Source organism: Carettochelys insculpta, chromosome 1 (genome assembly GCF_033958435.1).
Source record: "Carettochelys insculpta isolate YL-2023 chromosome 1, ASM3395843v1, whole genome shotgun sequence".
Classification (NCBI taxonomy): Eukaryota; Metazoa; Chordata; order Testudines; family Carettochelyidae; genus Carettochelys; species Carettochelys insculpta.
In genome coordinates this window covers 239,316,790-239,332,564 of record NC_134137.1, presented here as the reverse complement: position 1 = coordinate 239,332,564, position 15,775 = coordinate 239,316,790, and positions in this window count along the sequence as shown.

Below are 15,775 nucleotides of genomic sequence, written 5' to 3'. Positions count from 1 at the left end.
TTCTTTCCATCTAATGATCTGAATGCTTTACAGATTATACTTAGATGAACCTTCAGGATCTCTGTGAGGTCTGTGCATCATTATCCCTATTTACATATGATTAAATTGTTCAGGAAAGCATCCTTAAACACATGTGTAAACCTTCTGCCAGGTGCCACTGCCAGCAGCCAGGGCTAGATGCAATGTGTCTTGGGATTCTTTTTAGAAAATGAACAAACATACATCTTTAGGCCCGACCCAGAGCCTTTCTCCTGTTTTTGACTCTGGAAAATTTAAATAATATGTTTCTGGTCATCCTTGCTTCACAGGCAGTCAGCAGTGGAACTGAAAAAAATAATTGATTTTTCAGTTCAGGGGAACCAAAATTCCCCTCTCCCTCTCACGCCCACCAACAAAAAACAAAACAAAGCAAAGCAAAGCAAAGCAAAAAAAAAAAAAAAAACACCTCTGAAAAACTCTGAACAGAAACTGGTCCCTCCAAGTTTTTCTCACAAAACTGAACAAAAATCTGGTCCAATGAACTGTTTTGAATGGCTCTTTCAATCAACAGATAATTTCAAAAACATCATTTTGAAATGAAATATCAAAGCTGTTCATTCTGAAAATGCAGAAACTGAAAACTTTTGTGGCACTCCCTTTTTTCCATTTTGTTTTTTTATTTCTTCCAGAAACTATTATTCAAATTTATCTCAAATTAGTGAAAAGTTTTAGAGCCCTGAAAAGTGAATGTGGGGAAGCCTTTTTTATTCACTGAAAAAAAAAAATCACCAAAGCTATGTCTACACTAGACTGCTACATCAACGTAGCATATTTTGATGTAGAGACGTTGAAATAAGCTACTTGGACACATAGGCCGTGTCTACACTAGCCAAAAACTTCGAAATGGCCATGCAAATGGCCATTTCGAAGTTTACTAATGAAGCACTGAAATACATATTCAGCGCCTCATTAGCATGCAGGCGGCTGCGGCACTTCGAAATTGACGCGGATTGCCACCGCGTGACTCATCCAGACGGGGCTCCTTTTTGAAAGGACCCCGGATACTTCGAAGTCCCCTTATTCCCATCTGCTCATAGGAATAAGGGGACTTCAAAGTAGCTGGGGTCCTTTTGAAAAGGAGCCCCATATGGATGAGCCGCGTGGCGGCGAGCCGTGTCAATTTCGAAGTGCCGCGGCCGCCCGCATGCTAATGAGGCGCTTAATATGTATTTCAGTGCTTCATTTGTAAACTTTGAAATTGCCATTTGCATAGCAATTTCGAAGTTTTTGGCTAGTGTAGACATAGCCATACTGTCTACACATCCCCCGGGGCTGGTGCCGTCAACATTCGATGTTGACATCGTGATGGGCAGCATCGAAAGCAGCCCCCTGGGAGAGTGTCTACACACATTCAAAGTAAGGGGCCAGGAAAACCTGTAGGCGGGGGTCACAGGGCAGACTAGTCCTTCTAGGGCAACAGCAAGCTGCTCCCTTAAAGGGCCCCTCCCAAACACACTCAGCCTGCACAGCACAAAGCCTACAGAGGTGATACCAGAGTTGCAGACCCAGTGCACACAGCCATGGACCCCCAGCAAGCAGCAGTAGCAGCAGCAGCAGCCAGAGGCCCTCTGGGCTGTCGTGGAGGCAGGAGCCTGCCTAGCATCTCCTGGAAGGGAAGCCCTCTCCAGAGGATTAAGGTGTCTCCCCAGACCAGGGTGCCCTCCTAGTCCCCTGCCCTGCTGGGTGCTCTGCTGGCTCTGGAGCTACCCCACCACCTCAGAGTGGTGGGAGCACCTGGTTATGGGGGACTGGGATGATGACCACTGGCTCTGGAATTTCCAGATGAGCTGGCAGTCATTCCTGGAGCTCTGCTAGTGGCTCACCCATGCACTGAGGCACCACGGCACCCACATGCAGCATGCCCTCACCATCAAGAAAAGGGTCAGCATCGCTGTCTGGAAGCTGGCCACACCAGACAGCTAATGATCTGTAGGACACCAGTTCGGTGTGGGCAAGGCCACTGTTGGGGCTGTCGTCATCAAGGTAAGGAGGCCCAGGAAGGGACTCATTGGGGGGTGAGGGTGGGGAAGGCTCCAGGGATGGGGAGTCAAGGCTGGGGGGGAGGTGCACCCAGCACACCCTCACAGATGTCCAAGTCCCCTCCCCGCAGGTGGTCTGTGCGCTGAAGTCCCTGCTGCTCCACAGGCTCATGTGGATTGGGGACCTGGACATGGCAATTGTGGGGTTCAACAGCATGGGGTTCCCCAACTGTTTCAGTGCCCTGGATCGGACCCTCATCCCCATTCATGCCCTGGACCACAGCGGGGGATGCTTTATAAACAGGAAGGGCTACCACTCTGTGGTCCTCCAGGCCATGGTGGACAGCCGGGGCTGCTTCCAAGGCATATATGTTGGCTGGCTTGGCTGCACCCATGAAGCCTGCATTTTCTGGAACTCGAGCCTGTGCCACTGGCTGGAGGCAGGGACCTACATCCCCAGAGGGAGGTCCTTCTGGGGGACACCACCATGCCCCTCTGCCTCATGGCAGGTGCAGCCTACCCCCTCCAGCCCTGGCTTATGAGGCCCTACACAGGCCACCTCAGTGCTAACCAGGAGAGGTTCAACACCTACCTGAACCACACCTGCCAGGTGGTGCAGTGGTCTTTTGGCCACCTCAAGGGCTGGTGGTGCTGTCTCCTCGCCTGCCTCGATGTGGGCCTCTCAAACATCCCACAGGTTGAAGGCGCATGCTGCATGCTCCACAACCTGGTGGACAGCAAGGGAGAGGTGTTCATTCAGGGGTTGGTTGTAGAGGCTGGCATGGCCTACCTCCAGCCAGCTGCCACCCCCAGCCACTAGGCCCAGCAGGAGGGTGTCTGGGTCTGGAAGGCCCTGAGGGAATATTTTGACTGGGGGTGGAGTGAGTGCTGCTCTGGCCATCCCTGGCAGACCTCCCGCACACCGCCCCCACCACCTACACACTGCCCCCCCCAAAAAAGCACACAAGACACTAGGGGTGTTTGAAAAATAAAACTGTGAATATTATATATACTAACCAAAAATGTGTCAACCATTTTTTTAAACTGAATAAATGTCCTTGGGAAAACTATGTACATGTGTGGGTATGCTGCCTAAAGGCGGAGGGCATAACTATTTACAACAGGGGCGGGGGGAACTATATACAGAGGAGAGAGGTCCTGGGGGGCCTAGTCCTTGGCCCCTCACTGCCCTATGTCCAGCATGGAGGGGTGCAAGCCCCGCTGGGTCTGGGTCACCAACCCGCCTTGTCCAGGGTCCCCATCGAGGCTGGGTGGGGGCTGGGAGGACCAGCAGATAAGGCCAGGTGGGATCTGGAGCCCCACGTTCCTCCCCAGTGGGCTCTGGTGCAGGGGGGCTGCCAGTAGGAACAGCAGGTGGAGTGACGGGGAGTGGAGCAGGAGAGCGATCCAGTCCAGGATACCTGTGATGTGATCGAATGTCTGCATGAAGGACCCCCAGGCCTCCTGGTGCCAGGCCAATGTCCCTCCTCCAACTGGAGGTGATGCTCCGCCACCCCCCACCTGGTGTTGGAGGGTGGTGAGGATCTGGGGGTTGGCAGCTGGCTCCAGTGGTGGCAGGGCAGGCCAGTCCTGTTGGTTGTCTCTGCCCTGGCTAGCTGCCATGCTGTGATGTCCCCAGCAGGCTGTACAGCATCATGGAGACCACAGTGCTGTCGTGGCCCACGGATGGTGTGGCTGCGGAGGAGGGCGAAAGAGAGGACAACCATTAGTACTGGGCCCTGGACTGTGGCCCACACCCCATCATCCCCTCCATGGGCACCAGTCCCTGTCCCCCAACCATAGGCATGGTGTCCCCTTCAGGAGTTCAGCCCCCCTTGCCCCTCCCTGCCAGGGATGGGGCACAATGCTGGCCTCAGGTCTGTGCTGACAGGTTCTGGGGGCCATGCTGCTGTCCTGGGGCATGGGCTGGCTAAACCACAGCAGGCCAGGGTCAGCTGGGAATGTGTGGGGTCCCCAGTCATGTCCCTTACCCCCACCCCATGACCTGGGGTGTACACCCTGTGGCGTACATCCCTGAAGGTCTACTCCCACGGTCAGGGGACACCCGTTGGGCAGATGCACAGCTGGAGCTCCGGGTGGGGAGGTTGATGAGCTCCCCCTTGCTGGAGCCCTCCTCTGCAGTCCTGGGGGCTGGCTCCTCCAGGGCCCCCAGGGTGCGGGGCTGGCCTCCAGGCCAGACCCCTGGTCCGAGGCTTGCTGGGGCTCCTCAGCCACAGTGTCAAGGACAGCTGGTGGTGGGTGGGGCATGGGCGGAGGTACACTTGGGGCCTAGGATTTCTCTGAGCTCCCTGAAATAGGGGTAAGTGGTGGGGGCAGTCCCAGACCAGCTGGCTGTGTCCCAGACCCAGGCACAACCCTGTCACAGCTCCTTGGCTTTACTCCTGACATGGTCAGAAGTGCTGGCAGGGTAACCCCTGGTGGCCAGGCCCTTGGCCAACCAACCAAATGCTTCTGCATTCCGCTGCTTGCTCCCCATTACCTGGAGCACCTCCTTCTCGCTCCAGAGCCCCAGCAGGTCTCAGCTTTGGTCCAGGATGGTCCCTGCTGCCTCTTCCTGCCCCTGGCTGGATGCGTGGGTTCCCTTGGGGAGGAGCTCTGGGGGCGCTCAGGGGGCTGGCTGCCTGCCACGGGTGGTGGGAGGGTGTGCAGGGTGGCCACATGTGGCTGCTGCTGGCTGCACGCTCTCAGCTTCCTGCCACAGGAAATCCGGGTCCGTGGTGCTTTAAGGCTGCTGTGCATGGTGATCATAGAGCCCTGCAGGGGCTGGACAGCAAGTTTCAACCCCTCAGCTGATGGCCGCCATGGAGGACCCTGCTATTTCAAAGTAGCAGGACATGGATCATCTACACTCCCCCACTTCAACATTGAACATTGAAGTAGGGCACTATACCTATCTTCTGATGGGGATAGCGATATCAACGTCTCGCCACGTAATGGTGATTTTAACTTTGAAGTAGTGCACAGCATGTGTAGACGCAACGCATGCTACTTCAAAGTTGGGCCAACTACTTTGAAATAGTCAGCTAGCTTAGACGCAACTCACGTGATTAAAAAATCATTTAGAGTCCACCCAACTCAAATCCCTCCTTCTAGAGTGAGTTAGTTTCAGCTGTAGTCAAAGGTGACTAGGAGTGGTTCCGCACTGGTTTGCATTTGCACCAGCCCGGAGAGAACTGCTATACTGGGACCCGCTACTTTGTCTCTAGTTCAGTGATTTCATCTGTGCTTCTCCTGGTGAGTGGCTCAACACACTGTGGAGTCAAATCTGTGCTGCTAATTGTCTGTCTCAGTCTGAAGTAATCCTGTAGATTTTTCCAACCAAGGCAGCTCACTATGTCACCTTGGGACAGGGGCCCAACTCCCTGGGACCAGCTTCTTTAGTTATAGAACAGAACTTTCACCTCTCGCTCTCTGCTGAGCATGAACTTGTACCTACAGACTGTGCTGCTCTGTAGCACAAACCTAATATGGCTCTGATCTTTCATTAAAAGCTACACAAAGTGTTAAAGTAGAATTCAAGGACGTGATTAAAAGAGACAGAATGGATAATTAATGAGGATAAGTTAGAGGCTACGGATAGGGAAAAGGAGCAAAAAAGATTAAATAAAACCAGTGTCTGACAAATGTGCAGCTGCTCTGTAATAATTGGTGACACTGTATATTGCCTGTTTATTGGGATGTTTATTAGCTGAAAGTATCGGTATAATTTTAAAAGGGTCTGTAAGGAAAAACAAGCAGGAAGGAAGAAGAGGAGCTCCAAACGTGCCCCTCTTATCAAATACCTGATGGCTGTTATGGAAAGTGGTAAAGCTGATGGCTCTGAAAAATCTCTCATAAGCCTTCTGAACTGGATTTTGCCAAGCAGAGCCCCAAACTGGGAACCAACAGGAACAAAAGGAACTCTGGATGAGTGTAAAGAGACTCTGACTTCAGAGGGGAGATAGTCCTGGAGGAGCTATTCAGGATTCCAGGACTCTCTGAGGTGTCTGAAGAGCCTAGACATGGCAAAGCTGTTGCCAGCATGGGAAGGGGTAAGCTGTTGTGGGAACTGGACATGCATAGAGGCAGTTTTGTTGGTTTAAAAATCTCCTTTTTCTAAAAGTTTCAGTCCTACTCTCTCGTAAATAGATAGTTTGTTTTAAGAAGGCTGTATGGTAACTCTATTCAACATTTGGTCACAGGCTGCTGCAGGGAAGAACTGCAGGTACCAGACTTCAGTCAGACCTGATGTGTAACCACAGCAGATACGCAGCAGACTGTAGCCAAGGTCCTGGTCTCAGAATTGAATGAGGCCTAAGGGTGCTTAGAGTAGGGTTGCCCGGTGTCCAGTTTTTAACATGAACACCTGCTCAGAAAGGGACTTTTCTGGTTCCAGTGACCCATTGGGCAAGATGGCAGCATTCAGAGACTCCAGGGCCAGCCTCCATGTGCCTAGAAGCTACAGGAACCTGGTGTCCACTTCCTGGAATTTGTAGTAAGTGCCACTGGGACCCTGAGTCACTAACCCTCTCCAACACCTTAACCCCCTCCTCCATCCTGTATTCCCCTCCTGCACTTAATTGCCACCCCCAGCCACTCCCCTACCCCAGATCTCATCACCTTCTGCACCCCAGACCCCTCATTCCTGGCCTCACCTCAGAACCCACACCCCAGCCAGCATCCTAACCCTCTCCTACATTCCAACCCCTGCCCCACGCCAGTGAAACTGAGTGAGGGTGGTGGAGCGAAAGTAATGGAGAGGGGCTGAAGCAAGTGGGCAGTGGGGCCTCGGAGAAGGGACAGAGCCTTGGGAAGGGGTTGGTCAGGAGTGTTCAGTTTTGTGGGATTAGAAAGTTGGCAACCCTAGTTTAGAGATACCAGAGACAGGACAGAAATGCAGCTGAACTGATAACAATAACAGCAGTCTATAAAATTAAAAAAAGGAGAATTTATAACAATTTTGCTGTATCTGACTGTAAACAGCTGTGCGAGGATTAAGGGCTTGAACCTACTCCCATCAAGTCAAGCCAAGGGAGTTTTACTATTGATTTCAATGGGAGCAGGATCAAGATCTATATGCATGAAGTAGGTAAAACAAGGAATAGCAAAAATATCACAGACATGATTCTGTGAGATGTTGGCCCTAACCTGCAAGGTGCTGAGCTCACTCAACATCTATTAGTTAAACAGGAGAAGTTGATGCTCAGTAATGGCCAGGATTTATGGCCTTTTATCAGAAAACAATCAGAGTCTGATCCAAAATCCATTGACGTAAATAGAAAGGCTCCTTGCTGATTTCATTAGGTACTGGATCAAGCCCTCAGTGCCCCACTTTAGAGAGTCGCAAGAAGTGATGTATAAAATGCATTTTTAGGATAAGTCTACACTAGGAGATAAATTCGAATCTAAGTCAGTTAGCTTGATATTACCAGGTGACCGTCTTTACTTTAAACACCATTAGCTTGATTTAGGGAGCACTAATATTGATATCACAATATTGTTGGAACCTGCTGGGTGTAACATCAAGTTCAAATTTAAAAGTTCAAATAAAGGCCATTGTGGAAGCGCCACATCTTACAATCGAATTGATTAGCCTCCAGAGGTGCCCCGTATGTAACCCACAATGTCCCACAGTGCTCTGCTCTGGCCACTGCTCTCCAGGTGCACAGGAATTAGGTAACAGGAAGATTGTGAATTTCAAACTGGGGCCAGGAAGCCTGTGGCTGTGGGGTCATGTTTATATGAGAGCCTGAGAAATGTCTGTCTGTCTTTGCTATTTGCACTGTGAGCGCATCTACCCATTACAAATAGTTCCAGCACAGTGTTTGTGGTTCTGTCTCTACTATTGCTAGCTGAACACTTGGTATTTTTTTCTATAGTGCCTGGAGCCAGCTGCTGCCCCACCACATCACGTGGCAACAAAGCTGTTGTGGGGGTTGAGCTTGCGTAAGAGGCAGAGCAACTTCCTCTCGGTGGTTTACATTTGTGCATAACCCCTCCCCTGTCCCCCACAGTCAGGGTCTTTCCCGCGCTCAACTACATTGCATGTGGTTAGGGCTCCAAGGGTGGCTAAGACTTTTCGGGCCTTTCTGCTGCTGGGGGTGGAGGGTAGTCTCCCCCGGTGGCTAAGATTTATGAAGGCTTGCAGCTGTCCGGGGGGGGCTGCTTCAACTGGCCTCCCCCACCAAAAATATTTTCAGGGCCTTTCTGCCACTGGGGAGGCATCTCCCCAAGTGGCTAAGATTTTCAGGACATTGCTGCTACCGGGAGAACTAACTCAGCTGGCCCCCAACTGAAACTCTCCCATGCCCCATGCCCCAACCAGGACTCAGGGGTTGGGGGCAGCTGTCTCCAAGGGGAAGTCTCCCCTTGTGGCTACAAACTGGGGGGGCCTGTCTGCCACTCGGGGGTGGGGGGGAATTGTACAAATAGCCCTTGAGCCATGGACCCTGCACTCCACCACCATGTCAAATGGCCATTCAACCTCCCAAATACCAACCTCCCACCAAAACTTTGGTGAGCCTCATCCCCCAAGTTGGCAATGTCTGTGTAGTGAAGACAGAACCTTTCCTTAGCCTTTTCTATCCTCTTTCTTCTAACTTTGCACCCCTTCATGCAGGGAAGAGTGGGTGGAGGGCCAGTTGACAACACTGACTGTGCACAGAAGCTCTATAAAGGATGGGGACCCCAAAAACCCTCCCTCACCAAATCTGTTTTTCTTTTCTTTTTTTTTTTTTTTCAAAACCTTCACTATCTACTCTTTCTTCATGCTTTTCATTGTCCCTGTATTATTTCCAGGGATCAGAGGCATTTAAGGGAGGGGATGGCCAGTTGAAAACACAATTGTGCACAGAAGCACTACATCTAGACTTGACCGTGATTTCGAAAGGTGCCCTTTTGCAAATGATAAATCAAAAAATGGCCTTTCGAAATATGGTGTCCACACATGATCAGAGGCTGGCACTTGCAATCCACCCTATTGAAAGGGTGACCCACTGTTTTGAAAGAGAGCATCTACAATGTCCCAAGAGCCCTTTCAAAAGAAATGGCTAGGAAATACTGCAAACGGGGTTGCACGGTGGACAAGCCCTTCCAGGGCTGCAGACAGTCACCCCCTTAAAAGGCCCCTCTGCAACAGCTTTACCCTGCACAGCATGAGGCCTACAGAGCTGCCACGAGCCCAGTAGATACCAGTGAACACAAAGCAACATGAACCAGCAGCAGCACCTTGAGCTGCTTCTGGCCATCATCAGCGGTGTGCTTGCCCTGCTGTCCTCAGCTGTGATGGTTGCCCTCCATCTCCTGCTGGGGGCCGACCCCCCTGGCACAGCCATGGAACCCCAGGACCCATGACGCTTCTGGCACCCCTCCATGTTCTCCACTGACTCTGGAGCTACCCCAGTAGCTCCGAGTGGTGAGAGAGCCTGGTCACGGGGGAATGGGATGATGACAGATGGCTCTGGAATTTTTGGAAGCTGCAGCAGACATTCCTGGAGTTCTGCCAGTGGCTATCCCCTGTGTTGCGGCATCAGGAGAACTGGCTGTGGTGCATCATCCCCGTTGAGAAGAGGGTCATGATAACTGTCTGGAAACTAGCCATGCCAGATAGCTACTGCACCATGGACCAACAGTTTGGTTTGGGCAAGGCCACAGTCAGGGCCATTGTCACGGAGCTAAGGCAAGCTCAGACCACACACCCACCAGGACAGGGGGATCCCAGAAAGGGGACCTATTGAGGACCAGGAGCTGGGAGGGGCCTGTGGAGTAAGGGGGGACCTGGGGGCCTGGAGGTGATTAGCATACCCTCATGGGTGCAGATATCCTCCATCTCATGCAGGTGGTTTGGGCATTGACAGCCATGGTCCTGCAAAGGGTGATCTGTGCGGGGGACCTGGATGTGGCCATCGCTGACTTTGCAGCACTCGGGTTCGTGAAATGTTTTGGTGCCCTGGCTGGCATACATATTCGGATCCATGCCCCGGAACACAGAGGGGGCTAATATATAAGCAGCAAGGGGTACCACTGTGTGGTGCTCCAGGCCCTGGTGGACACCAGGGGCCAGTTCCAGGACATTTAAGTGGGCTGCCCTGGCTGCACCCACAATGCGCAGGTATTTTGTAGCTCTGGCCTGTGCTGCCACATGAAGGCAGGGACTTACATCCCTCAGAGGGAGGTCCTGCTCGGGGACAGCACAGTGCTCCTGTGCATGATGGTGGATGCCTCCTATCCCCTCCAGGCCTGGCTCATGTGGCTCTATACCAGCCACCCCAATCCTAGCCAGGAACACTTCAACACCCAGCTAAAACATGCCCAAAAGGTGGTGAAGTGTGCCTTTGGGTGGTTGAAGGGCTGGTGGTGCTGTCTCTTGGCATGCCTGGAGGTGGGCCTCCTGAATGTCCCCCAAGTGGTGGGCACCTGCTGCACTCTTCCTAATATTGTGGTGAGTAAGGTTGTGGGGGAGGCATTCATGCAGGGGTGGGAAGATGAGTCTGGGCTGGGCTACCAACAGCTTGTTGCCGCCCCTAGCTGCCAGACCCACTGGGACAGGTCCATGTACAGGAGGCCCTCTGTGAGCACTTTGCTCAGGTGCCCCTCTAATCACCATCCTGGCCACCCCAGAAGGTCCCACGCACACTCCCCATTGCCACCTTCTCAACTCCCCACCAACCTCCCCCCCTGCCACCTGAGCACACAGCATGCAGGGGATGTGGGGAAAATAAAGTATATTCTGTTAAACAAAACTGTGCAGTTATTAACATCAACATAAAACAGAACCATATAGCTATATACACATGAGGAAGGGGGGAAAATAATTTACATTAGGGCAGGGGACATAGGTGCACCTCATTGGGGGGGGCTTCTTGCAGGAAAGGGGTGGAGGGCCTCAAGCCATGCTGTCCCCAGGATCTGTGGCATCCCCTGGTTCGGTGTTCCCCATGGGGCTGGGTTGGACGGAGAGCATGGGGAGGTAGGTCCGGAGACCCACCTCATCAGGGAGATCAGCCTTGATGGGGGCCTCTTTGCGGGGCTGTAGCGGAGGGCGCAGCTGGAGGGGCAGTAGGATGGGGCAGCTGGGGCAGCAGATCCCAGAAGATGTCTGCCACATTTCTGAGGGTCCCCATGAGCTCCCCGCAGGCTGCCTGCCACCAGGTCACCTCAGCCTTATCGAGGTGTGGGACAGAGGCAGTGAGGCGGATGTTCTCTGCGCTTTGCCTCTGGCCCCTCCTGAAGTGGGAACACCCAGGTGCTGGTGGTGGGGCTGGCCAGTCTCCATCTCTCAGCTCTGGGGCGCTGGCTGCAACCACAGAGGGTGCAAGGCTCCCCCGGCCCTCTGATGGAGCAGATGTAGGAATGGAAAAGAAAAAAGGGACAGACCATAAGTCCTAAATCCCTACCCTGTGGGCCACTCCCTCATCTCCCTGTGGGCAGCAGGTTCTCATCTGGTGGCAGAGAGGCCCTGCGGGCAATCAAGGAGGCAGGAGGGGTCTCTGTCCCTGGGGGGGAGGCAACCTCCCAGGAGTGGGCCACGGCACTATCCTTGAGAGCAGGTGCTGAACGCCACTGGCAGCCATGACACAGTCCCAGCCAGGGTCTTCAGAGGGTTTGGGGGTCCCTCTGGTAGGCATGGTGCCCCACCCTGTGATCAGTGGTGTATGCCCTGTCAGTTACTTACCAAAGGGTCCACCACTGAGGTCAGAGAATGGCCAACTGGCAGAGACTCAGCTGGAGGAGCATGACAGGAGGTCAATGACCAGCTCACTCTCCTCGCCGGACCACTCTGGATGTGGCTCTGGCTCTGGTCCCAGTGTGGTGGGGCTGGCCGCGGGTCCTGGATCCTCATCGTCCCTGGTGTGGGGCTCGTCTGCGGTGGTGTCCAGGACAGTGGAAAGAGAGATGGTGTCCCTGGGCCCGAGCAGGCTCTGCAACTCCTTGTAAAAGGGGCAGGATGCAAGCTCTGCCCCTGACCAGTTGGCCAACTCCCCATCTCCCTTCCACAGCTCCTTCATCTTACTCCTGACCTGGTCAGAAGTGAGGACGGGATGGCCCAGGAGGACAGGCTGTCGGCCAGCTAGGCAAAAGTATCTGTGTTCCATCGCTTTGTGGCGATTTCCCGGAGGACCTCCTCCTGCCAGGGGCCCTGAGCTCTTGCTCAGTCTAGGAGGAGGCTTCCTTCTTCTGCACCTGGCTGGACCCCTGCAAGCTCTGGGCATGCTCAGAGGGGAGCCCTGGGGCTCCTCACATGCTTGACTGCTGGCCATAGTACTCCAGGGAGGTGCTGAGCGTCTCTCTGGGGTATGCAGAGGCAGCACATGTAATGGCCACTGCCTGCACACTCTCAGCTTTCTGCAATGGGGTGTCCGGGTCCATGTGGCTCTAAGGCTGTGTCTACACGTGCCCCAAACTTCGAAATGGCCATGCAAATGGCCATTTTGAAGTTTACTAATGAAGCGCTGAAATGTATATTCAGCGCTTCATTAGCATGCGGGCGGCAGCGGCGCTTCGAAATTGACGCGCCTTGCCGCCGCGCGGCACGTCCAGACGGGGCTCCTTTTCAAAAGGACGCCACCTTCTTCGAAGTCCCCTTATTCCCATGAGCTCATGGGAATAAGGGGACTTCGAAGTAGGCAGGGCCCTTTCGAAAAGGAGCCCCGTCTGGACGCGCCGCGCGGCGGCAAGGCGCGTCAATTTCGAAGCGCCGCTGCCGCCCGCATGCTAATGAAGCGCTGAATATACATTTCAGCGCTTCATTAGTAAACTTCGAAATGGCCATTTGCATGGCCATTTCGAAGTTTGGGGCACGTGTAGACACAGCCTAACAGCTACTGCATGCACAGACAATAGAGCCCCACAGGCGCTGGGCAGCATGTCTCTCTGTCCCAGCTGGCCAGCCCCATGGTGGACCCGCTATTTTGAAAGAGCAGGTTGTGGAGCATTTACACATATTTTTTTCTTTCGAAAGGGGGAGTTTTTCCTATGTCCAGTTAAGATGAGTGATTTCAAAAGCTGGGGGCACATTCCTTTGATTTTTTTCCTTTTGAAACAGCACACTGTGGGTGCATCTACATTTGCATTCCTCTTTCGAAATAGGCATACAAATGAGGGAAATTGAAAATGCAAATTAGGTGCAGATTTACATATCTGGCATCTCATTTGCATAGTCTTCTTCATTTATGGGAAGGATGTGGATACACTGGAGAGGGTCCAGAAGAGGGCGACCAAAATAATTAGGGGGCTAGAGCATATGACTTATGAAGAAAGTTTGAGGGAATTGGGACTGTTTAGTCTGCAGAAGAGAAGACTGAGAGGGGGGACTTGATAACAGCCTTCAACCTACTGAAGGGAGGTTGCAAAGAGGCTGGAGAGACGCTGTTCACAGTGGTCACGGATGGCAGAACATGGAACAATGGTCTCAAGTTGTGGTTGGAAAGGTCCAGGTTGAGCATTAGGAAAATCTTTTCCACTAGGAGGGTAGTGCAGTCTCCATCCCTGCAGGTGTTTAAGTCTCACCTCGACAAAGCCCTGGCGGGGGCTGAGCTGATGGATTTGCTCCTGCTTAGAGCAGGCGGCTGGACTCGGTGGCTTTTTTAGGTCTCTTCCAGTTCTATTGTACTATGATTCTATGAAAGTAAACCCCATCTTCAAAAGGATCCTTCTTCCATTAAAAAAAAGGGAAGAAGGTTTTTTTCCCCCAACGATGGGGTTTACTTTCCAAAGAGCTGTGGTCAGCGGCATGCTAATGAGGCACTGAATATGCATTTCAGCTCCTCATTAGTAATCTTTGCATGGCCATTTCGAAGATTTGTGCTAGTGTAGATGTAGCCCCTGTGCACCTAGCCGCTCCATGCTCTCTTTCAAAAGAGAAACCAAGTGTAGATGCAGCAAAACCATATCGTGAACTGGGAACTCATTAACCCTCCTTTCAGCAAGTCTCTTTTTTCAAAAACTTAATTTACTATTTATTTTTTTCATACTTTTCATTGCCTCTCTATTATTTTCAAGGATCTGATGTAATCGGGGGAGGGGGGGGAACAGTCAGTGAAAGGCCAGTTGAGAAAATACACCTGCTGATTTTTATAAAAATCTTTCATAATTCAGTTACCGCTACAGTTTTAAAAAAACCAATTCAGTTAAAGAAGAAAGATTTCTGTGCATTTGGTGATCTTTTTCCTTCCGTCCACCTGGAAAAATTAATGTTTGCTCACCACAGGAGGGGAATGGGGCCAATGCAGTGTGGGAAGATGATGTCAAATACCAGCAAACATACCCAGAATGCTGTGGGGATGAGAGAACTCTGGGATAGGTTCCCACAATGCACTGCTGCAGTAATCTGTTTGCTGATTGACTGTGGCAGCAATAAGTTGACCTTGTGAGGAGCATGTGGGGAAGTAAGGGTAATCAAATTTATAAAATCCAGCATTACAAAATCAATAAATATGAATTTATCTAGTAGCGTAGAGGTAGCCTTAATTTACCCATGCAGGCTTAGCATTTTTTTAAAGTGACTTGAACCAGGTACACTCATCCCTCACTATATGAGCACAATTGGTTCCCAACGTTCTGCTTGTTGGTGAAAACTCATAAGAAGAACACTAAATTACCATTAAAATGCATGTAAAAGTCTCTGATTGGTTCCTAGTGCTCCTAATGCAGGGAAGGAGTGGCAGCAGGTGATGCTGCTTTTGAAAGGTGAGTGAACCTTGGGGTTGAGGGGTTAAAGATTGGGGGAAGTTTGGGGCCATGAGCAGGAGGGAGGGTTAAAATCTGGTGGTGGGGGGATGGTTCAGGCTGTGGTGGGTTGGTGCTGTGGGGCCAGCAGCGGGGTCAGGCTGCCTTGGTTTGGGGCTGTAAGGCTGGTGGGAGGTCAGGCTGCAGTGGTTTGGGGCCTCAGGGGTTCAAGCTGCCATGGTGTGGGGCCAGCAGGGGTTCAAGCTGCCACGGTTTGGGGCCACAGGGCCGGTGGTGGGGGGTGTCAGGCTGCCACAGTTTGGGTGTATGGGGCTGGCCGGGAGTCAGGCTGTGGCAGGCTGGGGCTGTGGGGAGGGGGTGGTAAGGCTCGTCTTAGCGGTGGGGGGAGTTCACTCATCTAGTGAACAAAGGTAGGTATATGTGTCCCTCGTTTAAACGAGTACCCGTAAGTAAAGTACTCATTTAATGAGAGATGAGTGTATTCCATTTTCATTAAAAGTTTACCTGGTGGAAGAGAAAGGAGATGGGAAGCAGGGTGAGGGTAGAGTTGAGGGAAGATGCTGCTGAGGGATGATGAGTAACCTTGTGGGATTTGGGCATTCCAGTCAGTGGGAATGTACAACCCAGTGCCAGTAGACATAGGATGAAACTCTCTGCTGCAAAAGGAGCAGGTTCCCCATTTGGAGGATTTGTGTGGAGAGGATATGCAGGCTCGCAGAAGTGCTGGCAGCACAGCAAGGACCTTGCTGAGAGGTCTGCCTGAGCTGACAGTGATGCTGAACTGACTTACAGCGTCCAGGCATGCACACTGGCATAGATTTGATTTCACAGCACTCCAGACTACCAGGCCAATAAAATCAGAGCTGAGATTGCAGTATTGAGCCGGAGGCTGCAGGTTGGCATAGGACATGATGAAAAGGTTCTCTCATAACTTGAATAGCCCTGTGGACACGAGCCATCCCTTGATTACCACTAAATGCAATTCTACACATGACTGGGGCTTTAGGAAGGTGTGGTGTGTTTTGTGGTAGGGCTAAGCATTCTGGACTGTCATAAGTCAGACAATTATT